Genomic DNA, 26,299 nt, shown 5'->3' with positions numbered 1-26,299 from the left:
ACCTGAACCTGCATTTGATCATTGGACTCCTCTCTAACGTTGCCCTTGGGACTGTTGTCAATAACACTTTCTGCTTAGACTTTGTGGCTCACTGTGTGCACTATTGGATCTTTTCAGGAAAGCCACACAGATAAAAACAAGCCATATCCAGCAACTTCTAGCACTAACAGGGAGAGTGCTGAGAGTGCCCTGCAGCAGCTCTGGGCACTGGGGGCCACCCAGACACCAACCCACCGACCCCCAGCTCACCTTTCTGGTCACCGGAAGCAGGCAGACTGCACACATTCAAGGGTGGGGTGGACGGGATCTGCTGAGAGAAAGCCACTTCCCAATCTCTCTCAACAGCACCCTCGCCACTTTACGTAATTTCACATATACGCACAGGGTCTGGGAACAAAACCCCCACATAAGGGGGCGGGGAGGGAAATGCCTGTAATTTTCAGCCAGTAAACTGTCAACTTATGACATTTCCAGTTTCCAAAAATAATGATCTAATCAGTCTGCCACGACATTCACCAGAGACAAAGCCACAGTTTAAAAAATACAAAATAAAAATCATGCCAGTTCTTCAGATAAACTTTGGCAGGTCACCTACAAAGATGGAATGTGCCAAATCTTTATCCAAGCAACCCTCCCACAGAGAGGTTGGCAAGAAGCACAGGGCCTAGTTGACACGAGAGTAAGAAGAAGAGCTTGTCAGCCGTGAGGGAGATACCAAGGGCTAAATAGCATCTCTCTTCTTTCTGGGTTGCTCATCCCTAGTAGCTTTGTCTTAATTAACTAGATTTGATCTGTGTTGAAGTTATATGTAGGGGGATGTGTAACATTGTCAAATTTACAGGCAGGCATTTCTCCCCATTAGGTTTTCCTGGCTTGTTTGTAACTGGTTTCTATACTTATTCTTTCAAGCAGAAGGACACGCACTGAGCCCATGCTTTAGTTATTCTGCAGCCAAAGAGACTGTACCATATTTGTGTCATTTGTCTTCTGTTCCTTTAGCCTTTTCTTTTTGGGGTGGGGAAGCATTTCTTGTAAGAATTGCACATTTTTTATATGTCGCTGGAAAATTGACCTTTGATTCCTCCTCTCTTTTAAAAACAACAACTTTTTTTGCATTTGTTTGGTTTGCTCTCTTTCACCATCTGCATCAGCTAGCAATTGTACAAAAGGAAAATGCTGCAGGTGTGCCCCCCAGTTGAGTAAGGGGGGGGGACCAGGCACCTGATTAGAGTGGTTACTACCTATTCCTATTCTCAAAGGGAGAATAAGGAACTTGCGTGCTTTTCCAGGGATCACCAACTAGAGGATGGTCCTTTTGTTACCAAGTCTGCATGTGTTATGTGCTGACATGCATGTCTACACATATAACCACAGTAGCAACATATTCAGAGTTTTTATATCGAAATTTGTGGCTCGTCATAAGGAGGTTGCATTGTATACTTACTTATCTGAATTACTTGGAGGAACTAGCAAAAACCACCGAGTCCCAATTTGGATTCAAATGAAAGAACATCCATTGTTTCAGGTGCCCAAATGGCATTAATTAATAAAATAGCTATGCTGTTTGTATTGTCAAGATGCAATTGTTAAGATACAGAGGAATAAGACAGCATAAAATTCGTATAGCAGCTGCCCAAATCCCTGCTGCCTGGACCCAGTGCTTTTTTGGGGGGGAGGGGTACACAGGGGTGCGCATACCTCTAAACATTTAGTGAATCAAAGTTTGGCTTCATTGAGGGCATTATTTCAATATGAGTAGGAAAATTGAGAGTACCCCTAAACATTTTTTTTTTGCGGGGGGGGGGGGGAGCACTGCTTGGACCAATAGCGTTTGCTTAACTAGTTTCTATGACAGAGTCAGGGAGATCTTAGTGTTGCTGCATAAACAGTAGAGGTTGGTGCTAGGGATCTGCTAGGCTGAAATGGGAGTCTAGGCACACCAGAGGAATGTGGGGATGCAAATGACACAAGTTTGTGCCAAGAGAAGACAGGAAATCAGTGAGATTTAGGAAATGTAGGACACAGTGATTAATCCCTGCCTTGAAGCAGCTTGAAGCACCCCTCCCTGGATGTAAGTCACTATTGAAAACAATGGAGGGCTCACCCAGACTTGCTCCACCACTTTCCCCTGGCAAAACCTACTCTTTAGTGCTGACTTGGAGCAAACGACCATTGGGGTTTTGCTCTGGTGTAGTGCTCAAGAGTGGGGTTTCCCTAGGAAAGCAGTGGGAGAAAAATTGGATGGAATAGAGAACTTTTAAAAGCAGACAAATACTGTCAGCGAGGACAGCCAGTGCAGAGCTAGACTCGTTTCTGCTGTCATGCTTGCAAAGAGTTTGCGCCCACTGCAGTCACCTGTAGGGACTCCAGCAATATAGAAATCTTCTTGGCATGGCAGGTGAACCATGCAGGAACCTCATCAATGCTTCCTTTGGAAATGGAAATTAAGGGACAAGTCACTAAACACCTTTGCTCTGCATATTGATCAGCTGTAGAGGAGTGTAAGCTCACATAATACCCAACAAAGTAATATTTTGGTTGCCTATATAGTTGGGGTGGACGAGATGATTGGACAGTGTTCTCGAAGCTACAAACATGAGTCTGACCAAACTGCGGAAGGCAGTGGAAGACAGGAGTGCCTGGCGTGCTCTGGTCCATGGGGTCACGAAGAGTCGGACACGACTAAACGACTAAACAACAACAATAGTTGGGGGAAAGTTCTGTTTTCAAAAGGCCAGATTCTGCTTTCACGTACACCTATGTGCACATCCTTTCAAGGTTACAAAGGTATAGCAGAAGAGACTGTGCCCTCAATTTTTGAACTGGCTCCATGCCATCACCTTTTCTCTTGCTGTGCGTGCTATGTCTGACTCTCTTATTAATGGCGTTTTACAGACACACTTCTATTTTTGACTCTTCGTTCAACTGGGGAACAACATGCAAACAGAAGGCAAGTTGTCTACAAGAAGGACACCCAACACAGCATATTGTGGGATCATGCAAATGGTATATGTTATATTGGGTTCTGCAAACTGTATTTCTCTGGCCACTACCCTCTGAGCCTGTTGAAAAGGGCAAATTCAACAAGACATCTTGAGTTCCTCCCATTCCCTGATGAATTAGAATTTGATGAATTAGAATAATGATTTCATCACATGTTGCTTTTACCCATTATGCTGTCATAAATGCAGAAAGCTATTAAGCACATTGATAATCAGAGGCATGACCTAAACAGCAGTCAATCATCTTTGGCAGGTTCCAAAACCTATGCATGCCATCTGATAAAAGGATATTTGCAACCATTAGTGCTCCATTAACACAGCGTATGTTTGAGCAATTTCACAATTTTTTTACGTGTGGGGCACCATGACCAACCCCATACCAGTTTCACTCACAAGGTACAGTATCAGTGCACCTGCTCATGGCACCACAGAGCTCCTGAGTCTTCACTGCTGATGTGGACCAGAAAAATTCAATCACTTTTCACAGCATGGGGTGGGGAAAGTTGCATGCTAAAATTTCTTTGCTATATAAAATGTGACAGGTGCATTATCCTTCTCCCATGCTAAGGGCTGTAGCCGACATGAGTCCTACTCTAGACAGACCCCCTGAAATTAATGTATGTGGTGAACGTTTTTATTAATTTCAGTGGGACTACTCTTGAGTAGAACATAGCTGGCTATAACCCTAAACCTGGCAAGCTGAAGCCCAGAGCAGTGCCATTCGCTGTACCACCCAAGGGTGCATGTTGCCATCAGCCCATAACCATGAATCTTACAAATCAAATCTGGAAAGCAATAAAGTAACAGTGGAGAGGCCATCCAGCAATATACACAAGACAAGTGATATTGCTTCCTTCCATCAGAGGGAAAGTTTACTTAACTGTGCAAGATGAAGTATTTATAGAAATTGAGGGATATGGCGATTTATTTCTTTGATGTTTATTTTCTTCCCCCATTCACAATAATTAGTAATAAAAAGTATTTGAGATCCAGCTTTTTAATTTAAAAAACAACAACTTTAGTAATGAATTTTGTGAAGTTGGATGGTGTTTGGGCTGAGAGAAGAGAGAAAACTTTCCCTGCTGAATGGACCAGGATGATTGTTTGTTCTTACAGGGCGAGAGTGCTAAGAATCTCCCACTGAGGATGCAGATAAGATGTTTGCAGTGTATGCAAACAAAAAGCCCCTGTAAAAAGGGTATGTCATCTGGGTATGTCATCTGAGGTTGGCTGGATGACATCATGCAGTTACAGTTTACCCCATATACCAATTAACACGAGATAAAAATGTTTAAATGGTTATAACTGAAAAGCAAGTACTCTCAGATTTGTAAGCCAATTTTTGAGGACTCAAGAAAATATATTGCACTTGGCTATACCTTGGTTATGTTGTGTAGCAAAGTACTGTTGACATGGTTTTAAAGGGGGCAATGATATTGTTACAGGCCACCCCAATCTCTGCTAAGCGGTAGCAAGATTGCAGTGGTGTTGGCACTTAACTAGGATTTGTGATCTTTTGGAATGAGACACAGCGAAGACTAGTATCTTTAAGGAATATAGTTTATTTTACACATATTTACAACCTGAGTTTCGATGGAGGAAGTGCAAAACATTACTCCCCAAGAGTGTCTCTCGTGGCTCCTCTCATGGCTTCAGTACACTTGGGGCCAAAGCAGCAGCTAGTCATGTCCCCTGATATTTCAGTGCAGTATCTCCCAGCCAGTTCTGGCCCCTCCTTTCTCCTTCCCAAAACCCCTTGCTCAGAACCTCAGTTTAAAAGGATACCTTTTTTCCTGTGGTCCCCACCCTGCGTTACCCTGGTAACTTCCCCCTCCATGCTGGCATTGTCTTCTCCCTGGCTGTTAGCTCCCATTATCAAACAAACCTTTGGTAGATTTGCAAAACTAAAAACACACGCCAATTTATAACTTTTAGAATGGGGCAAGATTAGATGTGGACACACAAAGCATTTTAAAAATCAATACTCCTTGTGCTCCACTCCATTCTGCTCCCCCTTTCCTTCCACCCAGGGTGGCCCTGCCCTCTGCCTGCCCCTCAGAGCTGGTGCAACACGGGGGGTTAGGCCTCAGCAGCCACAGCCTCTCGTCTTCCTTGTCTGCTCTCCAGCAGCTGCTACAAGCTGCCCAAGGGAGGAGGCTGGCAGCAATGGCCATAGAGAGGCAATGGGATGCTCCCTCACAGCTGCCACCGCTGCTGTCACTTGGGACAAGCACCAGCTCATCCTTCTCCCTGAGTTTGGCACTGACAAGGGAAACAGGGACGTTCTGGGATCAAATCAGAAGCCAGGATGGCTTTCACAATTTGAAGACTGTCCCTGGACACTTGGAGGGCATGCAGTTCTCTCCCACGATGGTCCTTGTGGGGAATGAGATTTGGGAACAATGACCACCGAGAGGGAAGCCATATTTCTCAACACAAAAACTTGAGTAGGTAACAGGTGGGCAAAGTCTGGTAAAGGGGAGTTCTTGTTCCGCCTAATGCAGATGTCAGTTAATTAGAGGAGAAGGTTATATCATTAGCGGCCAAATCGATACAAAAAAGATTAAGAGCTTTGGACAGCAAGCTCCTGTGCTTTCCAGTACAGCACCTGGGGCTGTATTTAGCTAAAACTCAATATACATTAGCAACACAATCAATGTAGAGTTGCACTGGGATGTCTTCTTGAAATACTTTAATTGGACTCTTTCTAGAATTATCAATGCTAAACAAGACGTCAGCTTTAAGCAGAATCGCTCTCTATATATGATGGACAGCCCAGGGCCTAGGAAGCCACATTCTCTTTAATTATAGCTTTCCTTCTTTTCTGATGCATATTAATAGTGATTCCCCCCCCCCCCCCCCGAAAAAATTAACTGGCCTTGAAAGATTTGACAAGTGTTATTGGCAAGAAAGTGGAGGCACTCAGAACTATTCCTGATGGCCAATTCTGCCACCTTCCTTGCCAAATTAATGGGTCAGCCCCCTCTTCCCAGACCTAAAATTCTTCTGAACAGATAAATCACCCGCAATCGGACCAAATGACCGCCAACCTTTTATCGTGGATTTATGTTCCGAAAAGAACACAAATCAAACTGTGTTGAACCTGCTTGAAATCATCAGGTCAATAAGCAGAAAATGCCCAATCAATAACATCCATGATTGGCCGATATCTGACATTGCAATATTACATGAAACTGCACAAATGGCGCTAATAACACAGTGCTTTCCCTAAAATGTTTTCCGTCATGTTTATTCAATACAGAAGTGCATAGCATAAGCTTATCTAATTCTGTCATCTGCACTGTGCTTTTTAACTTGTTCATAAATGAGCTGGAGCTAGGAGTAAGCAGTGCGGTAGCCAAATTTGCTGATGATGCTAAGTTGTTCAGGGTCATTTTTGTTATGCTATAACCTCTGATCAAAAACTAGACTTGCCACTTAAATTTATTTATTTTTATTGTGCCTATATCACTAGCCTGAGCCAGAGACATAGAACAGGTTAAGCTTTTCCGACTACATCCGCATGTTGTTAAAGGCAGAGGAGGATTTTAATGTTGTTGTTGCTCTAAACAACTCTCCCTAAAGTTAAGGTTTGGAGAGCATTCCTATTTTATACAATTACTTGGTCCAGTAAAGGATATTCAATATATTCTATAGAGCCATCATTCTATAGGACAGCCTCACTAGTTTACTATTTAAAAAGAACGGAAGGAGAGAAAAGATGAAAATAACGGTGATGAAATCACTCTATTATAATGTTGTGAGAGTACAGAACAATGCGGACTTCTAAGGGCCATGACTTTGTGGTTTCCAGACATTTCAGCTTTTGGCTAAACAATTAAGTAAATGAGAACCTTTGACAGAACACCACCCCTCTTCCTGGCCATTATCATTTGGCAGTTTCCAGTAGGCCCTGTGGTAAAGGTGTGTCTTCTTCAGAGCAATTTTCAAGAAGGCAGTAGCTTTTTACAGACTTGCTCTGGAAGGATGTTCTTTGCTCACCTAAAAATGAGAGAAAGAGAGAGTTTAGAACGAGAAGAAAGTTAAGCAGACTGCATGCAGACCCTACCAAGCATCAGGGTGAGGCTAGCATCTCAAGGTAGCAAATGTTGGGGCATTTATTTATTTTTTTGCTGTTGTTCAGAGTTTTCTGTGCCTGCTGAGAGGCTTCCTGGAGTGGTAATTCCGACCTTTGCATTTGACTTCTGAGTTGAGGTGAAGAGGTGATGTGGGGCCACAGACATTCAGAAAGGGAAATTACCTTGGCAACATGGAATACAATGCCAGGAAGAAAAAAAACATAGCTACATGGGCATAGGGAATGTCACTAGCGAGACTATTCTACTTCACTGAACAATTCCACTTAGACAGTGATGTGTGTGTGTGCAGTTAAATTCTCTTGAATTAACCAATATATCACCAGTATAGGTCTGGGATCCCCATGAACCTTCAACCTGTGGGGCTGTCTTAGCATTCAAATGGTTGCAAGCTGCAGCTAGTTTGGACAATGGAGCCCTGCTCTTCTCAACATTATATTATGGGAAATTGCTTACAAAAATGTGTATATCTGGAGAAATTCATACTAAAATGCTGGTGAATATTCATGAGGACCTGATGCAGAAATGTGGTGAACTGAACTTAAAAATAGGAAACTGAGAGAAACCAGTACTGGCAGATTCGCCCATTCTCTTTCAAAGTTTCATGGAATTCAGCTTCATTAGGCTGGTGGTGTCCAGCGTAACAAGGATGCTATGCAGCAGGCTGCTTGTACAGTGTTATTCAAGAAAAATATAATTGCGCAGCTAGCACATTACAGCATAGTCCGGAAATAAGCTGGCATTTACTTAGCACACAGAAGGGCTTTATTACAGTGTATGCTGGAAGATATTGCTCGATTAACCCTGTCTCCTTTGCTCTAACCTCTAAAATTACACTCTCAGAAATTGCAACGCAAAAACCAGCAGCTCCAAATGCCCTCGTGACAGGTCTGGACGACCCAGCACAGGTTGCCTGTTTCTGAATAACACTCTGGTCTGGTTTGCACATTTCTTTAAAACGTAGCTAAATTAAACTATGCTCTGTGCAGTGTACCAATGTTCACTGCTGAAGCTGTGAGCACTTCCTCCCTCATCCCCACCAGTGGCGTAGGAAGGGGGGCGGAGGGGTGGGCCACCCCAGGTGCCAGTCTTGGAGGGGTGACAAGATGGCCCCTGCCTCCCCCCAGCTGTAGAGCAGCCAAGGGTGCCTGCAGTCCGTATGGGCGCCGCTCGTGTGGCATCCATATGGGATCCTGCTCACGCGGCAGCCTGTACCGTCACCATGCACGAGCAACAGCCCATATGGACTGTGCATGTGCAGCATCCCATACAGTCACTGCACATGTGCAGTCCGTACGGGATGCCACACATGCGCAGTCTGTACAGGCTGCGCTGCCCCGGGTGCCGGAGAGGGTTCCTCTGCCACTGATCCCCACCACTCCTGCTGCTGCTGCCACCGCACTGCTGGAAAACAAGCCATGGTTTGGTTTAGCATTACCTCTGAGACAAGGTTCATGGTTTGTTTCGCCCTACCCCAACAAACGACAAATGATAAACACAGTTTGTTCTTTTCTGCCTCTATACCCCACATTTCAGTCCGGCAGACTCATCAGGGCCTTACAGTGAATACTATAAAATAAATTTTAAAGCAATGTTTTCTTTTTTAAAAAATACACTAACTTCTTTATTTGTTTGCTTGTTTCTTTGCAGCGACTTACCAATTCCCCTGTTTAAACCAACCAGTCTAGCACAGTTTAACAGACAAAGAAGAGAAGCAGTGGCATTTCTCTGGCTGCTTTCATCGCATGTCATACATGCTGTATGCATACCCTGAACTTGACAAAGTGTTCCCCCCTGTACAGTAACTCATCTGACTCCAATGTAGTGCTCCCTGAAATGGAAGAGTTACACATTACCTTTCCAGTTTAATTAAATGTTCCTGGGATAAATCTCGTGTTTATACATGCTTGCAGTGTGCTTCTACTACTCCTGACTGCTCCATTTATAAACTGACTGGATGCAGTCCAATCATCTCCAGTTAATGTACCTGTCACTCACTGAAAGCTCAGACTCCTGGGAGGTTTGCTGTCCGAGTCCTTTTATTTGCTACAGTTATTAACTGTTATGTCTCTGAAACTGAGTTATTTATATTCATTAGATATCTGTACACACACACACACACCCTTTGAGCCATTATCTTTTACCAGAATGGAGGACTGCAGAAGTCCAACATTGCAAGCGTCTACTTTGAAAATATTGAGAGTGCTAGTTACATAGAAACGGCAGTGTGTGGGATGTGGAAATCTCAAGGGTTGGTTCCAAGGCTGGCTGGAAACAAGAAACTGATCGACACGGAGCTATGATTCAAGGTCAACTGTATTTTTAATACCATTTCTTTAAAATATTTATATCCTGCCTCTTGAATCAAAACCGATTCACAAGGCAGATTTCAACATAAAAATGTGTGTGTGTACTGTATATAAAACAGCAGTAAGGAACATAGCTCAATCAGTAGAGCGTGAGACTCTTAATCTCAGGGTCATGGTTTTGAGCCCCGTGTTGGGCAAAAGATTCCTGCATCGCAGGGGGTTGGATTAGATGACCCTTGTGGTCCCTTCCAACTCTACAGTTTAACGCTTCTATGATCAGCAGCATCAGCATGCTAATAACCGAGGAAAACAGCATCAGCTTCTGCTTAAAGCTGTGGGAAACAGCGTAGGTGGGGCATCTCTTTCTAGTTCATAGAGGTGTGGGGCAGGAGATGGGATACTTAGCACCACTACAAACTTATAAAACTTTACTTCCCCTATAAAACCTCATTTCTAAGTGTCATGCTTTCTCCTAGGGTCCTCCTCCTGTCTAGGCTTCCAGCTTCACGCAAAAGACGTTACATTGCAGAGGGTTAGGATCTCCTGTGATCCTTCTGTGATCCTATGACACAGACTCTTGGTTCAGGAAATTCTGAAAGTTTTATTAAGGAAACTAGCACACTGCATTGTCTCAGAATACAGGCTACAAGGCTCAAAAGGTACACCAGCAGAAACTTGGCTAGGCAAAGCAAATGTGTTGCCTCCACACCTGACACATGTGCCCTGGCTCTACTTTTAAAGGGGTAGGACTGGTCTTTTGTGCAGTTCTTGTTCAAGGTAAGAAGACAGTGCTTCCAAGGAAGCACTTCTACAAGGAGACTGGATCTGTTCGTGCCTGTGCTGATGGTGGCATGTCATGTGGACTTACGTTCCAGTCCTTACAGTTAGGGCGATTGCAGGAAGGCCTTCAGTTGCCTGTGAAAGCACCCATCTTTGCTGCTCACCTGAGCTCCAAAACATAAGGAGCTCATGCCACAAAACGGGTGTCACAATGGAAACGGCCCTCCTCTGAACTCTGGCCAACCTAACTTCAACAGGCTTCAGGACATTCAGGAGGGTGGAGGGAACCATCTCAGTTCCACTTGCCGGCTAAGGGCTTTGCATATTCTTGTTGCACAAGTGCTGATGTCATTCCTGGTCAGCAGCAGTGAATCAGGGGATCAGTGGAGGTCTGAGGCCTCAGCAGATGTCTAACAAAGCTGATTCCTTGCAAACATAAATGAGACAGGAACATATCCACAGTCCACTCAGCAGCAACTTTCTAGTGAGGCGGATGCCTGACCACAATTCTGCCGCATGTTCCCGTAACTAGGCTGGGTATGAAGCAATAATAAGGAAGCCCATCAAAGCAGGGTGTGTGTGGTTTAGCAGAGAGCACACAGACACAGCAGCAACTACCAATTAGAGCAACTATTTCTGCAGAGTTTTATAGGGTTTGCTTGAGAAGAATGATGCAGAAAGGCCGGATTCTTGACTTGGAGAAAGCCCAGCTCCTTGTATCTGTTCCAAGAACTGGGGCCACTAAAAAATAACAAAGGGCCTGGGTCAGATTTGTTTTAGGGAAAGTGCATTTTGGAATACAGCAGCGATACAGATTGCCCTATAGGGACTGGGAGAGTAGATCAAGGAGGAATGAGAGGAAGAGAATCATTTTGAAAGTGGATTTCAGTGCAGGAGGTTGCATGGCTCTACCTTCCCCTCCCTGTTTCTCCTACCCTGTTTTAAAAATATTGCAATAGTTCTACATTCTGGTCCTCAGATGGTTATCAGCAATTCTCTTATTTGCAACTGATGTAACTTCCCGCCTCTTCTGCATTTAAGCATCTTTGGCTCTAAGGGACTGTAATAATCACATTTTAACTACAATCATGAAAAAGAGTGCTTGTTATTCTTTAGAAAATTGCACTTCTCGCTGTAATTATGCATCAACAAAGCTTTTTAACTCCCATTGTCTGACCATACTAAAAGCAGTGTTGAAAATGAAGCCGTTCTTACGTTTCTTTTAATAATGAAAGCTAACAGCACACTTAGGGTTCTTGGTTCTCTGTCCAAGTGCAAAGGAGGATGGCAGATTCTTAACTATTCTATCTAAAAGTAGATATGTACTGCATTCACTTAACTGTAACTGCAGTGATGGCTGCTAGGGTCAAAGATCAGAAATTCATCCCAAACATCAATTCTACATTTGAAATCCCGGTTATGTCTGCGAAAATCCGGAAGTATGGCAGCCCTAATGGCTGCAGATATACCGTATTTTTCGCTCTATAGGACGCACTTTTCCCCCTTCAAAAATGAAGGGGAAATGTGTGTGCGTCCTATGGAGCGAAGACGCCATAGCCCCGCAACCCTCTCCCGGCTGGAGAGGTGACGCGCGGCTATGGCAGGAGCCTCTCCGCTGCGCCTTTCTGCTGCTCCCTGACCTGCTCTTTGGGGCTGGTGGTGGGCTTCCCCGCGCCAGGCCCAAAGAGCAGGTCAAAAGGAACCTGAAGCCTGGAGAGAGCGAGAGGGGTCGGTGCACGCCGACCCCTCTCACTCTCCAGGCTTCCAAGGTAGCCGCCTGAATGCACCTTAAACGGCGCCTTGTTTTAGAGCGGGAAAACAAGAGGGGGGAAATTCTCCCCCTCTCTGTGCAGCGCCTCCTGCCGCTTCGCTGAAGGGGCGCTGGGCAGAGAGGGGGAGAATTTTTTTTCTTGTTCTCCCCCCTCTAAAACAAGGTGCGTCCTATTTGTTATGTAGTGTAGTTTCACCCTGGGCCAACAGGGGGATACTGTATATAGTTTTCACTCAGGTCTGTAGATAGTTTTCACTCAGGTCCGTGGCAGTTATTTTAGGCGGGAACTCTGAGCTTTTGTGGTTACAATGTTGACAGCCGGCTGCCTATAAATACAGGCCAGCTGAGCTGTTCGCAGAGAGTTTATTCCAGCTTACCATAATAAAGAGCTACTTGAAGAAATCGCTGTGCCGGCTGCTATGTCAACCCACGACTTAACACTGGCGACGAAGGTGGGATGGATGGACATCAGAGCACAGCCAGATGCGGCCAGCCTCTGAACTGAGCTGAATCACTGAGCTGAATCACAGAGCGAAATCACTGAGCGAAATCACTGGGCAGAACCAATTCAGAGCTGACTGTTCTGGCTAGAGCACTGTGTTCCATCCATCGCCCTTCACGCCGGCATCGGAATCATGGCTTCACTTGTGCCTCTACCGCCGTTTGCGCCAGCCTCTGAATCATGGGACTCCTACCTCGCTCGGTTCGACTGCTACCTCCAAGCCAACGAGCTGACAGAAGTATCACAGGAGCGGAAGCGGGGCCTATTCCTCAGCCTCTGTGGGCCTGAGGTGTTTGAGACGGCCCGAGCGTTGGTTGCGCCTGAAGCAGTCCAGGCAACACCATGGGACACGATCCAAGAGAAGCTCCGCAACCACTACGGACCAAAGCCGTCCAAGATTGCTGCCCGCCATGTGTTCTACCACCGGAACCAGGCAGAGGGGGAGTCAATCAACAACTACACCACCGCCCTGCGACAGGCTGCAATGCACTGCGAGTTCCGAGACTTAGACGATGCCCTGATGGATCGAATCGTCTGCGGGGTCCGGGACATCCATCTGCAACGGCGCCTCCTAGCCAAGCCAGACCTCACGCTACAGAAAGCCATTGAGGAGGCTGTGGCCTCAGAAGCTGCTGAACGCTCCGCCCAGGAGATCCGCAAGTCCAGCAGCCCGCGTCTTGCTAGGGAGCCAGTTCCGGTGCATCATGAAGAGGCCAGCAGTGAGGAGGCATCCTCCAGTGAAGACGATGACGTGCACCAGACAAAGCGGGAGCGCAGGAAGTTCCAACAGAAGTCCAAGGGCCAACCGGAATGTGCTGGCTGCGGAGGCAACCATTCCCGTGCCAAGTGTCGATTCAGAGACGCCATCTGTAGGAAGTGTTCCAGAAGGGGCCACATCGCTAAGGTCTGCCGATCGGCTCCGTCTGACACCCCCCCTTCATCGACTCGCAAGTCCAAGTCTTCACTCCAGTCTGCCAAGGAAAGTTGTTTCGCTCTCACCAACTGCCGCTGCCCGTCTGGAACCACGATTGGCCAAACCGACTCGCCTACGCGACGCAAGCTGAACGTCACGGTGCTCATTGAAGGAGCTCCATGTGACATGGAGATCGACACCGGGTCTGCCCTGTCCATCGTGTCATGGAGCACCATCAAAAGACTGGTACCCAGAGTGTCCAAAAGGCAACTCGACTCTCACCGCGTACACCTGAGAGACTACCAGGGAAACGACATTCCCGTGGTAGGCGTTGGCCGGTTCCGGATCGCCTTCAAGGATTTTTCGGGCCTGCTCCGGTTGGTGGTGGTCGAAGGTCAGCGGCCAAGCCTCCTAGGGCTAGACTGGTTTGATGCCCTCGGCCTGGAAGTCACCGGCATCAACTGCATCTCTAACGCAGAGACTGAGGGTCTGGTCAAAGACTTTGCCGAGGTTTTTGACGGCACCTTGGGCCAATATACAGGTACGCCCATCTCCTTTAGCCTTGATCCACAAGTCGCCCCCATCAAGCTAAAGCCACGCCGGGTTCCCTTTGCTCTCAAGGCTAAGGTGGACGAACAACTGGACAAACTGATCGCCCAAGGAGTTTTGGAGCCGGTTGACCACGCAAAGTGGGAAACCCCCATCGTCACGCCTGTCAAGCCAGATGGGTCGGTGAGAATCTGCGCTGACTACAAGTGCACGATCAACAAGGCACTTCAGCAGCACGCTTATCCGGTTCCTGTTGTCCAACACCTGCTGCATTCCCTGGGTGAGGGTAAGGTCTTCGCTAAGCTGGACCTTGCCCAAGCCTATCAACAACTGCCAGTCGATGATGCCACTGCTGAAGCCCAGACGATTGTCACCCACCGGGGGGCTTTCCGTTGCCGCCGGTTGCAGTTCGGGGTGAGTGTGGCTCCTGGCATCTTCCAAAGCCTTATGGAGCGTCTCCTGCAAGGGCTTCCGGGCGTGGTACCATATTTTGATGACGTCTTGGTGTCTGCAGACTCACACCAGCAGCTGTTCGAGCGCCTCCGTGCCGTGCTGACCAGGTTCCAGGAGGCCGGGCTCAAGGTAAAGAGGGAGAAGTGCCAGATCGCCGTTCCACAGGTGGAGTTCCTGGGCTATCTTATCGATGCCTCCGGTCTTCATCCAACCACATCCAAGATCCGCGCTATCCAGCAGGCCCCCACCCCAAAGAACAAAACGGAGTTGCAGGCATTCCTGGGGCTGCTGAACTTTTATAACATGTTCCTGCCCCACAAAGCCACAGTGGCTGAGCCTCTTCACCGACTCCTTAGCACTAAGACGCCTTGGGCCTGGGGTCATCGGGAGACGGCGGCCTTCAACGCGGTCAAGGCTCTCCTTTCTTCAGACAGTGTGCTGGTACAGTACAGTGAATCCAGGCCGCTGGTCCTTGCCTGCGACGCCTCACCTTTTGGCATCGGTGCTGTCCTTAGTCACCGTTTTCCAGATGGAAGAGAAGCACCGCTCGCCTACTTTTCCAGGACACTATCTCCGACGGAACGGAATTACAGCCAGCTCGACAAGGAGGCATTGGCACTTGTGGCTGGAGTGAAGAGGTTCCATGAATACCTCTATGGCAGGACTTTTGACCTCATCACTGACCACAAGCCACTCCTGGGCCTCCTCGCCGGTGATCGTCCAACTCCACCGGTCCTCTCACCACGCATGCTGCGATGGACTGTTTTCCTGGCTGCCTACCACTACCGGCTCATCCATCGCCCGGGGAAATCGATGGGCCATGCCGACGCCCTCAGCCGTTGCCCTCTTCCAGCATTTGTGGAAGATCCGGCTCCAGCTTCATCGCTCCTTCTGATTGAGGATCTTCCGGCAGCGCCTGTATCGGCTGCCACTGTGGCCTCCGCATCTGCCCAGGATCGCACCATCAGCCGGGTGCTCAACTGGGTGTGGAGGGGGTGGCCACAAGGGCCTTTTGCATCGGAGTTCCAGCCCTTCGCAACCAGACAACATGAACTCTCAGCTCATCGCGGCTGCCTGCTGTGGGGAGACCGCGTCGTGATTCCCCAGGGACTCCGTCAGCGCGTCCTGGAGGCTCTGCACGTTGGCCACCCGGGAATTGTCAAAATGAAGGCGTTGGCTCGGTGTTACGTCTGGTGGCCTAATATGGACGATGCCATCACTGCCTGGGTGTCCGCCTGTCAAGCGTGCCAGGAGTCGAGGCCTGCACCACCGGCAGCTAAGGGACACACCTGGGAGACGCCAAAGACACCCTGGTCGAGGGTGCACATCGATCTGGCTGGCCCCTTTCACGGCCGGACCTTATTGTCCGGTGCATCCTATGGTGCGAAAAATACGGTATATAGTCATGATCGTACCCCAACTTTCAGCACAGTCTGTGGCGGAGAGAGGTCCAGAATCAGAGGTAGAGGCTGAAGCAGGAGAGTGGAAGGAGGAAGGCCAAAAGGCTGGTGAAGAGTCATGGGTGTTTCCCCCTCATGCTGCAACAAGCTCCTCTCCCCATAGTCTCCCAGAATCAAGAGCGGCATGAAGAGAGCAGAGAAGTTAGCTTTAAGCAGGCAAAGTCTCAGTGTGCTAGTCCCGGGGGGAAGGTTACCGTTGTCGTAGTCAAAGTCCAGTCCTGAGTCACTAGCCTGGAAACAGTTCACAAGGAGCAAGGTGAGGTCCGAAGCAGGAAGCCGGGCGGGGACAGGAACACTGGAAGGTCAGAAGCAGGAAGCCGGGCGGGGACAGGAACACTGGGAGGTCAGGTCTGGGTCCGGGTAGGAGCAGGTACTCAACGACGACGTTGCTTCCGCAACCTGGGACCGGGCTGACTGGCCTTTATCTTCTCTGAGGCCAGGGGCGGTCCCGGCCCCCAGGAGACCCGCCTCTCCTGGCCTTAAAGCGAGCACTCCTCCTGGGAGAAACCAGTTCCCTTCGCCTCTCTGCCCTGAGCCTCTGCAGTTCAGGAGAGGCTGAAGGGTTACTGGGCCCAGGGGGAGACTCACCTGTAGGCACTGAGTCCTCAACCACCTCTGGAGCCAGAATGGATTCACCTGGTGCCTGCTCCTGAGGATCCGGCACAGGTGTAGGCACCTCAGAATCAAGGCCCTGCCCCAGTTCAGCCGGCCCTGGAGGTGGGGACTCCTGTGCAGGCTGGGATTCCTCTGGTTCATCCTCTGAATCGGATTCCCAGGCCATCACACTCAGATTGCTTGGGGGAAACCCTGAAGAGGAGGAGACTTAGGCAGATGTGGGGAGACAGGGACCTTTAGTCTCCACAACTGCTTCATGAAGAAGAGTTGCTGTGCTCGTTAGGCCTAACGCTCCTGTGCAGATCCTGTTTTTGCTAATAAAAAGTTAACTCCAACTTGCTCGGTGTGGTTTCCAGCATCTGCTGCTGATTATAACAAGGTGGTCAGCTTGTAATGGGAATGGTGAATTAGGACATTGTGGGGAAGGTGCATGAAAGAAGAGGCAAACATGGAAGGGGCTGAGCACCTCTGCATCCAACCAACCAACCAACCAACCAACCAACCAACCAACCAACCAACTGTCCTCTGTAAGTGTCCCTCTCCACATTCCCATTATCTCATGATACACAGCGTGAGACTGGAGCACACATTTACCAATATAAGAGTCTGCATTTCTGCCCCAAGGCATCAGATCTGCAGTACAGGAAGCTCCTTGATAAACATGGCCTTAGATACTCTTCAACCGCTGAAATTGACTTAAGTTATCAGACTGGGGGGGGGGGGAATGCACTGGACATCGAGAAACCAGCCCAAAGTTATTCTGGGTGAGATCTTAATTTCATAACCCCCAGTTGATTTTCTGGGCACCGTAGAAGTCCCCTTTCCCCAGAATGAATGGATTTGGAAAGTTTCTGAAACCAGATTCTGGAGTAAAACACAGCTGACGGGCTTGATTCTATCTGGCAAACCCAATGACTCTCATAAAATGTATGATGCTGATGCTGTAAGCCTGCAACACTTATGACTTAATTTTCTTCAGATTGTCTAATAGTGCATCTTACGAAGCAACATCCAGGAAATAAGTTTTACATTTGCAGCTAATGTACTGACAGCATATAAACCTTATTGGCTGATTTACTGCTCCATGATGAGAATGTACATGGTACCATCTTATCTTTTATCTGAGTCAATGTGGCCAATAAAAATAGGAATTCCAATACGCCCAATTAGTTTAGCTTGAAAGCATCTCATCTCATCTCATCATTAGGGTTGTTATCCATCCAGAGTTTTCTGGGAACCTCATGATGTCTGGTCACTTGGCCAAGGCTGAAAGGGCCAAACCATTCTCCACCTCCTTGGTACAGTGACAAGTGAGCCCTAATGTTAGACAATAGGCAGTTTTAAATTTGCATATACAGTGGTACCTCGGGTTACAGACACTTCAGGTTACAGACGCTTCAGGTTACAGACTCTACTAACCCAGAAATAGTACTTTGGGTTAAGAACTTTGCTTCAAGATGAGAACAGAAATCGTGTGGTGGTGGCGCAGTGGCAGCGGGAGGCCCCATTGGCTAAAGTGGTACCTCAGGTTAAGAACAGTTTCAGGTTAAGAACAGACCTCCAGAACGAATTAAGTTCTTAACCCAAGGTACCACTGTATATTTAAATTAATCATAGAGGGTTTACTTTTTCTGACAGAATGGCGACCACACAGATATATCACCATGAACGGTATGGCTGAAAAGCTAAGATGAGGGGTTACCCCTCTATCTTTTCATATAGCTTATTAATAAAATGGAGCCAATGCTCACATTTCACTGTTTCGTAGATTAGAGGAATATAACCTTGGGCCCAACCAAGAATGCATTGGACTTAAGAAAAAACAGAAATAAGATTCATGGTGCAATTCTGTATGTGTCTACCCAGAAGTTAGCCCAATCATTTTCAATGGAACTTCCTGTCAGTGAGTATGGGATTGCAGACATAACTTCCATTCCCTCAAATTTGAGAGTATTCTCCGAGTTCTGAAGAGCACTGCGAGTATCATACAAAGGACAAGAAGAATACAATTGGGGAACTAAAACAGAGTTGTCTGGATAAACCACCATTATTACACAATTTCAGAAGAGATAGCCCCTTCTTTATCCGAGAGAAGGGATGCCTCTTCAGAGAAGATGCCTGCCATACATATATTTTTAACTGCAAGTGCTTGCAGTAAACTTCCTTCCTTTTGAAAAAAATACTCTGCCCAGGTAGTTTTCTGACCGCTCAAGAACAATTAAATGAACTGATTAATTGACAAAACCTGTAGCTCTAGTAATAATCACTCTTCGTTTAAAACGTAGGCAACTGCTGTGAAGAGGTTTTAATGACAATTCCTAAGTGCTCAGTCCAAAGATGTAGGCAGGAAAGATGTCCACATTTTAGCAAGGGCGATAACAAGCTCAGGACTGAAGCAGTTGCCCCATTATCTGATCTGATGGAAGCATGAAGCTCTATAAAACAAGGGGAAAGAAGCCTCTCTGAAAAATGCAAGAAGACAGAGGAGACTTGTCGGGGTACAGTGTCACTTTGCATTGCCTAATGAGTGTAGTGAACATTGGGAGGCAAGGTGTGCTGCTAATGTGGAACACCATTCACAGGAAATCTGCTGTGGCAGACGCCATCAAAGTAGGCCATGCTTAGATAATGCAGCTGACGGGTGGCAGAGCAAACCTGTGGGCTCTACTTCCCTGCAGGGTAAGCACACGTCCTTTCAGTTTAGTGAAGTGAACGTTTCTCACCACCCTCCCTCTTTCCTCCATCCAGGAATGCTGCTACTAACAGTCTGACCCATGAAGTGCTCTTCTGGCACAAGGAGACCTATCTAAATGAAAGGAACATGGGCCAGGACAACAGAGGAGAAAAGCTGTGTATTACACTCCAATCCTTGGCCCATTTACTCGATGGGAAGCTCCGCTGATTTCCAAGGAGCTCGTTTCCAAATAAGCTTGCTCAGATCTTGGAAAGATCACTGTTTTTTAAATTCATGACATTCATGAATTTGGAGCCCCTGTTCACCAGCTTATGTGCTCTGAGCAGGTCATATGACTTCCAGCTCACTGCACTGCCCCCAGTCAAATGCAGAGCTGAGTCTAGATAATATTTTATTATAGCTGTGCAACAACTTTTGACAAGGATGGGAGCTGTTCTGGGCATGGTGAGAGGAAAAGGGAGGAAGACAAAGAAATGGAGAATGGGATTGGTTAGTGTAGAGCCGAGGAAGCAGCAGCCAATGGAGTAGGACCAAGAACTATCCTCAAGGGCAGCCCCAGCTTTTGTCCTAAGCAAGTCAAGCAGATTCATGAAGGATAAGGCTACCATCCCCGATGGATATGCTTTGCCTCCCTGGTCAGAGGCAGCACACTTCGGCTGCTGCATTTAGGTTTCATTTCTAGACTTCTCATAGGTATTGGGGTGGCACTGTGAGAATAGGATGCCAAACCAGAAGGGCCGCTGGCCTGATCCATCTGTTTGTATGAGACTGAAGGGGTGAGCCTCAGGACACTTTATAATGTGCAAGGGATTGTGGGCAGTAGACCTTTCAGGTCCCACAGCAGCACTTGGGTTAGTAGAAGTTCTTGGCCATTGGACTCAACAAAACAGACCTTTCCAAGTCTGCAAATCTTCCACCACATGCTACACATGCATTTACAAATGGCTCTTAATGATCACAAGGGCCAGGAGCTAGTGTTCTTATGCTACCTGATTTTTGTCTAGATATCTGTTGTGTGGCATGTACATACCACACACTCTTCTCATCCCCCGATGCTTCTATAGATGGGCTGGAAGTCAAATGCCTTTCGTAACAATGGCAAGTGCAAATGGAAAAGGGAGTGGTTTCTCTTTGTGCCGGTGTTTGATTTCTTTCATCGTGGTGCTTTTTATTTACTTTCCCACTCATTCTTTTCTGATCATTCTTTTATTAGCTGCTGGACCAGGGGTTAAGTGCTGCACAACAAGTCCACTCCCAGAAAGGGGTTCAATGACTGGTCAGAACTGCATAAACTTGCCATGTATTCAAAAGCTCCCTGGTACTGATGAGTCAGGGCGAAAGGATGATTGAGGTGAAATGCCTCTGTGTGGTTTTTAGAAAAATGCAATTTGCATCAGTGCAGTTGGGGACTAATAATGGATGGGATCCGATAACGAATGAAACCATTGTGTGGACCTGAGAGATCCTCCCTCTTCTGAAGCTAGTATTTGCTTTTGAGGAGGGGGGGTGGGGGTGGGGGAAAGAGGCACCAAAACAACCTCAGACGTCAGAAGAGGACTTTTCCTTAGGACTGCAGCAGGGGAAAGAAAAGGTTAACTACCACTCCATGCCTGCCCTGATCCAATTACTTTAACAGTCAACCCCCCCAGCTGATGCAATTTGCATTTAACCTCACTCACTGTACTTTGACCCTTATTTAACACTTAAAAGAAAGAAGAATGTGCTAAGCATTTCATTGTTTGACAATCATTTCCTTTAGAACCACACAGTTAACATAAGGAAATACGTTATATACATATATCAACAAAACCCTACATTATTATTTTTGGGGGGTGGGGAATCTAAAATTACAATGCTGATCCCTAAAAGCCACCATCAAGCCTGCAACTGTAGTTTTGTTCATGCAGTGTGCAATCACATCCGTGGTCTTTGGCATTTGAGGTGTATGATAAGTCCCAAAGCCACTAGCTGGCACTGAGCACTGAAACCAGAGGCTGGTCTGCTTGTATGGGGCAGCAAAGTTCAGCTGTTGCTTCACCACACCATCTGTTAACTCCACTTTTGGGGTTTGTTTTGGGTAAAGCACCAAGCAGATGGATATCGACATAGCTGCCACCCTCTGGCCTTAATTAGCATTCTGGTGCCTTTATTTAGGTGCATAACAAAAGGGAGGTACTGTCATACCTTGGGTTACGAACGCTGCGGGTTTCGCGTTTTCGGGTTGCGGACCGTGCCGAACCTGGAAGTACGGGAATGGGTTACTTCTGGGTTTTGGCTCTCGCACATGCGCAGAAGCACAAAATGACGTCACACGCATGTGCAGAAGCGCCGAATCGCATCACGCCTGTGTGCAGATGTGGCACTTCAGGCTGCGAATGCTGCGGGTTGCAAATGTGCCTCCTGCACAGATCACGTTCGCAACCCGAGGTATGACTGTACGGTGGTACCTTGGGTTACAGATGCTTCGGGCTACAAACTCTGCTTACCAGGAAGTGGTTGCTCCAGGTTAAGAACTTTGCCCCAGGATAAGAACGGAAATTGTGCGCCAGAGGCGCAGTGGCAACTGGAAGCCCCATTAGTGAAAGCACGCCTCAGGTTAAGAACCGTTTCAGCTTAAAAACGGACCTCTGGAATGAATTAAGTTCTTAACCCGAGGTACCACTGTATTTTGGAGACACTTCACATCTAATCAATACAACTCAACTCTGTTCCAAAGTAATGTTTACCAAACTTTTCCTCCTACAAAGGCTCCTTTGGGGATGAGACAGGATTTGAGCACATGTGGAATCTCAGAGCTCTGATTCAATTTGTTTTTAGATTTGGAGTTCGCTGCATGCATTGGTGATGGCAACAAAGACTGCTTTTTGGCTGGCTTTAGATATTGTGCATTTTGCTAATGGATTCCTGGGGCATTTATAAAAGAAGGAGCTGAAGACGAGGTGTCTGTCTTTACATTGCATGAATCAGAGTGCCCTAGAGACAACTGCAGCTATTCCATCCCAATTTATTAACTGTATCACTCATCTCACCTGAGAGTTATATGAACCCAAGCGGGGAAAGATTAATAGCATTCTTGACACGTTGAACCCAACTATGAAGTCACCATGTTGTAATGGTGAAGTCAGAGACAGATCACTAGATGCCTGGAATTAAGTGCTGAAAAGGTATGAGAGAAATGCAGAAAAATGAGGTGTGGGGTGTTTTTTTTAAGGAAGAAAGAGAGAGGCACTCATGCAGCAAGCTGATCAGGGCAGAGGGGCAGAATAATCAGACCTCAGTGAAATTGCATTTCTATTGCATATTAAACAAGCATTTCAAACTGGTATTGCACCCTAAGAGTATTTAGCCAGGTTAATGTAGCTTTTGGGTTATAGCTGAGCCACTGAGCGGCATATATTTCCATTAAAATCAATAGAATGATTGCCATGTAAGTGGTTTAGCAATGGTGTCTTCTGCAACCATTGTCTAGAGCACTCCTGTGGTTTAACCGACTGACTGCTTTAAAAGAGTACTTAACAAATTTGATCAGGAGGTGGTTTCTATTAGGGCATGTAAAGACCAGCCTGTGCATTTCTGGGCCCAACTTAAAGTGCTGCAATTGAACTTTAAAGCCCTAAATGCTTTGGGACAAGGATTCATGATGACTGCCTGTGCCCACAGCCTGAGACCTGCCTCAGAAGCCCTACTTTCCTGCCTGTGTGTGAGAGCAGATTCAGATGAATTTCAAATCCCAAATCAAAATGGGATACTTTGTGAAGGCATTTTGAACTTGTCAGAGGTGAAGCAGGATCTTTACAATATGGTAGAAGTTGAAGCAAGGAGCCCAGAAGTGCTTTGTGGGACTTCAGCGATCCAGACATCAAAAAACACAGCAGACAAGTGTCTGCTGAAAGCAAAAGTAATGTCTCTAAAGATACCATAATATCTGGGTGGGGTGATGGAGGAAGGGAGAGCAAACAGCGAAAAGGCACAGGAGGCGTGCTCTATAATGACTGACAGGTCAAGCTTGCAATCAAAGGGAATTTTTATATTCAGAAAGTGAATCCCTTAGTTCTTTCTACTCCAAAATCCATTTTAAAGGTGCCCAGCACAAAGTCACTAGACCTATATGTCTGCAATTTGGCAGGTTCCCCGTGCCCAACAGGAGTGTATCTATAATATATGCAATTTTCAGCCACTAAATATAATGAGTGGTGATTCCCACCCTAAACCTAAACCTGCCCTCAGAATACATATGTCATCCATTTTTGCCCCCAAATTTAAAACAGTTATATTTGGTTCCTTTGGGGGGGGGATGAGGTCACATTTTAAAGACCCTGGACCTCTTTGCCTGTAATTAGGCTTTAGCCACTGCGATGAGCTACTATGCATGCAAATGCCATCTACTTCTGCCAAAAGAGAAAAAGTGGGGTTTTTTATTTCCCATGAGGTGAAATGAAGCAGACTTGAACTCCTGATACAAATCCAGCAGCCACTGAAATTGTTCCATCCAGAATGGACTGTTATATGAAACACTGAACTGTGATCTAAGCCAGATTTTATGGTTGGTGCACACCCCTATGGCAGGTACAGGGACAGGGCCTTCAAATATTTTAAATTATAAAGAAGTATTTTTCTGGAATTGGAGCCTTTTTCTGATCTTCTGCATTCTTAGCTACTTCACAACTCAGTGGAGACACTTCATAGTTCCCCACATTTTCTTATTTTTTGTACACCACATCAGAATTACCAATGTGTGGCAGTGTGTGTAGGGGTTTACTGACACATTCTGTGGCATAGTTTGAAGACAAGTGATGCCACAATCTTGCAGAAACTTTGTGTCTTATCAGTGCCTAGAGAAAAGACTGGCTGAGAAAATATATATATTTCCAAGGAGCAAAGACAGGATATAAATGAATAAATTTAGCATAATATTAGGTTACCCCATAATCATGAGTAGAACATACATTAATTCAGGAAAAGCATGATGATTAGTTCTGAAACAAGGGACAAACTATAAATCATATAAATTTCCCTGGGCCCAGAAAACAATCTCATTTCAGTGAGCATTCTCAAAACCCTGTCATTCAGGGGTGCCAACAGGATATTCTGGGCCCAGTGCACTCTGTGTGGATTGAGACCCCCAACTCACTCATAAGGCAAGCAACTTTTCATAGACGACAAGAAGTGGGAAAATCTCCATGGCTTGCAGATTGATATAAATATACAATGTTTCCAGACAACCTGTTTATTAAGGTCGAATGTTCATCCTGATTTGTTTGCAATGAAATAAGACAACATTGGCTATTTAATGAACATTCATTCTGATTGGTTTGTGGAGAGGTTAGACAATGTTGCATCAAAGCAAGTGTTATCCCACATTTTCCATTTTCCTTATCTCAGAAGTCTGATTCTTTGCTGGTATGTGACTGAATTCCACTCAAAAATAGCGATGATCTGGAAACTCCTTTGTTCGCATAAGGAGATACAGTGGTACCTCAGGTTAAGAACTTAATTTGTTCTGGAGGTCTGTTCTTAACCTGAAACTGTTCTTAACCTGAGGTACCACTTTAGCTAATGGGGCCTCCCACTGCCGCCGCACGATTTCTGTTCTCAAATATCTTAACCTGAGGTACTATTTCTGGGTTAGCATAGTCTGTAACCTGAAGCACCATTGTACAGTGGTACCTCAGGTTAAGTACTTAATTAGTTCCAGAGGCCCGTTCTTAACCTGAAACTGTTCTTAACCTGAAGCACCACTTTAGCTAATGCCGCCGGAGCACAATTTCTGTTCTCATCCTGAAGCAAAGTTCTTAACCCGAGGTACTATTTCTGGGTTAGCGGAGTCTGTAACCTGAAGCGTTTGTAACCCAAGGTACCACTGTATACATAAAAATGTAATGCTGTCATCACTATCAGCCCTCTTTGGAAGATTTGTTGTGCCACATTGCAATCCGGGAATTGCATGAAGTCAGGGGAGGGGAGGGAGAAAAGAGAAGACAGGTTTAAAAACAGGTTTTAAACATCAACAGAGGCTTGAGGTACAGTGGTACCTCAGGTTAAGTACTTAATTCGTTCTGGAGGTCTGTTCTTAACCTGAAACCGTTTTTAACCTGAAGACCACTTTAGCTAATGGGGCCTCCTGCTGCCGCCGCGCTGCCGGAGCCCGATTTCTGTTCTTATCCTGAAGCTAAGTTCTTAACCTGAAGCACTATTTCTGGGTTAGCAGAGTCTGTAACCTGAAGCGTATGTAACCTGAAGTGTATGTAACCCGAGGTACCACTGTATTGGGGACTCAGCTAGATCGGTAAAGAAAAAGCTACGGAGTCCCATTTCTTCCCTACCTGAAACGCTTCTTTGATGTGTCTAGATCCAGCCTAGGATACAGAAATTGGCTCGAGATCCCAATAGCACCTATGCAGTCCCTTCACAGTTGGAGGCAGTAAAGCTTCTGAATAGCAGTTTCTGGAAACCACAGGAGATGAGAGTGCTCATGTGCTTGCAGGTTCTGGTTGGCCACTGTGGGAACAGGATTCTGGCCTAGATGGGCCACTGGCCTGATCCAGCAGGCTCTTCTTCTGTTTTTATCACTAGTTTACATTTAGCACCTGCTGAGAGTAACTGGTTCCTATTGCATTTCCACTTCGTACCTTCCATGCAGAAAGATAATTTCATAATGCCTTAGCTCTCAGGCGTTCCTAGTTCACCATACAACCTAGCCACCAGCCCTCAATCTCAACAGAGGTCACAGTCTGAAAAAGCCTTGGAGACGAGGTTTCATTATCAGTCACAGAAATAATCCTTGTTTTTTGAAATGCAGCCGTGAGATATGGCTTCTGCTGCACAGAGCTCTAGGTTTGCAGATGGAAGAATTGTCTCGAGGGCTAACAGCCTAGCACCTTTTGCCAGCAAAAGATGACAGGAATAAATAAACTCTTGCAATGAATGGTTTGCTACTGCCATTTCTGTAATGAGGAAGGGTCTGTTTTCAATCAGTGCTGCTCGCTGCTTTCCCTTAAGTGTATTCTGTCATTGATTGTCCCCTAAGGGCTGGAGCACAGATAGCAGTGCATCAAATAATTGGAAAGTCAAACTCTGTGTTCTATTACTCATGTTAACAGGCTCTCCAGATAGTAGATGCTTCAGATTGAGAGCTAATCATCACCACCACCAA

At 46.4% G+C, this 26,299-nt stretch overlaps 1 long non-coding RNA gene across 3 annotated transcripts in view; it reads right to left on the bottom strand.

Moving 5' to 3' along the window:
- Positions 1–4,590: 4,590 nt before the first annotated feature.
- The window catches only part of LOC310699917, a 31,682-nt gene continuing 9,973 nt past the window's right edge, over positions 4,591–26,299 (bottom strand). Inside the window, exons 4-5 of one of the 3 annotated variants that reach the window (XR_014522298.1) lie at positions 22,176–22,302; positions 4,591–7,004 (exon numbers count right to left, since the gene is read on the bottom strand). This is a non-coding gene — a long non-coding RNA (uncharacterized lncRNA). Of the gene's footprint in view, positions 7,005–8,757; positions 8,931–22,175; positions 22,303–26,299 lie in introns of all 3 variants that reach the window. The other 2 variants (XR_014522299.1, XR_014522300.1) reach the window with 2 other exon arrangements.

The sequence above is a fragment of the Podarcis liolepis genome (assembly GCF_965112155.1).
Source record: "Podarcis liolepis genome assembly, chromosome: 2".
Classification (NCBI taxonomy): domain Eukaryota; kingdom Metazoa; phylum Chordata; class Lepidosauria; order Squamata; family Lacertidae; genus Podarcis; species Podarcis liolepis.
The sequence above is the reverse complement of the archived record's forward strand: the minus strand, read 5'-3'. Positions and strand labels throughout refer to the sequence as shown.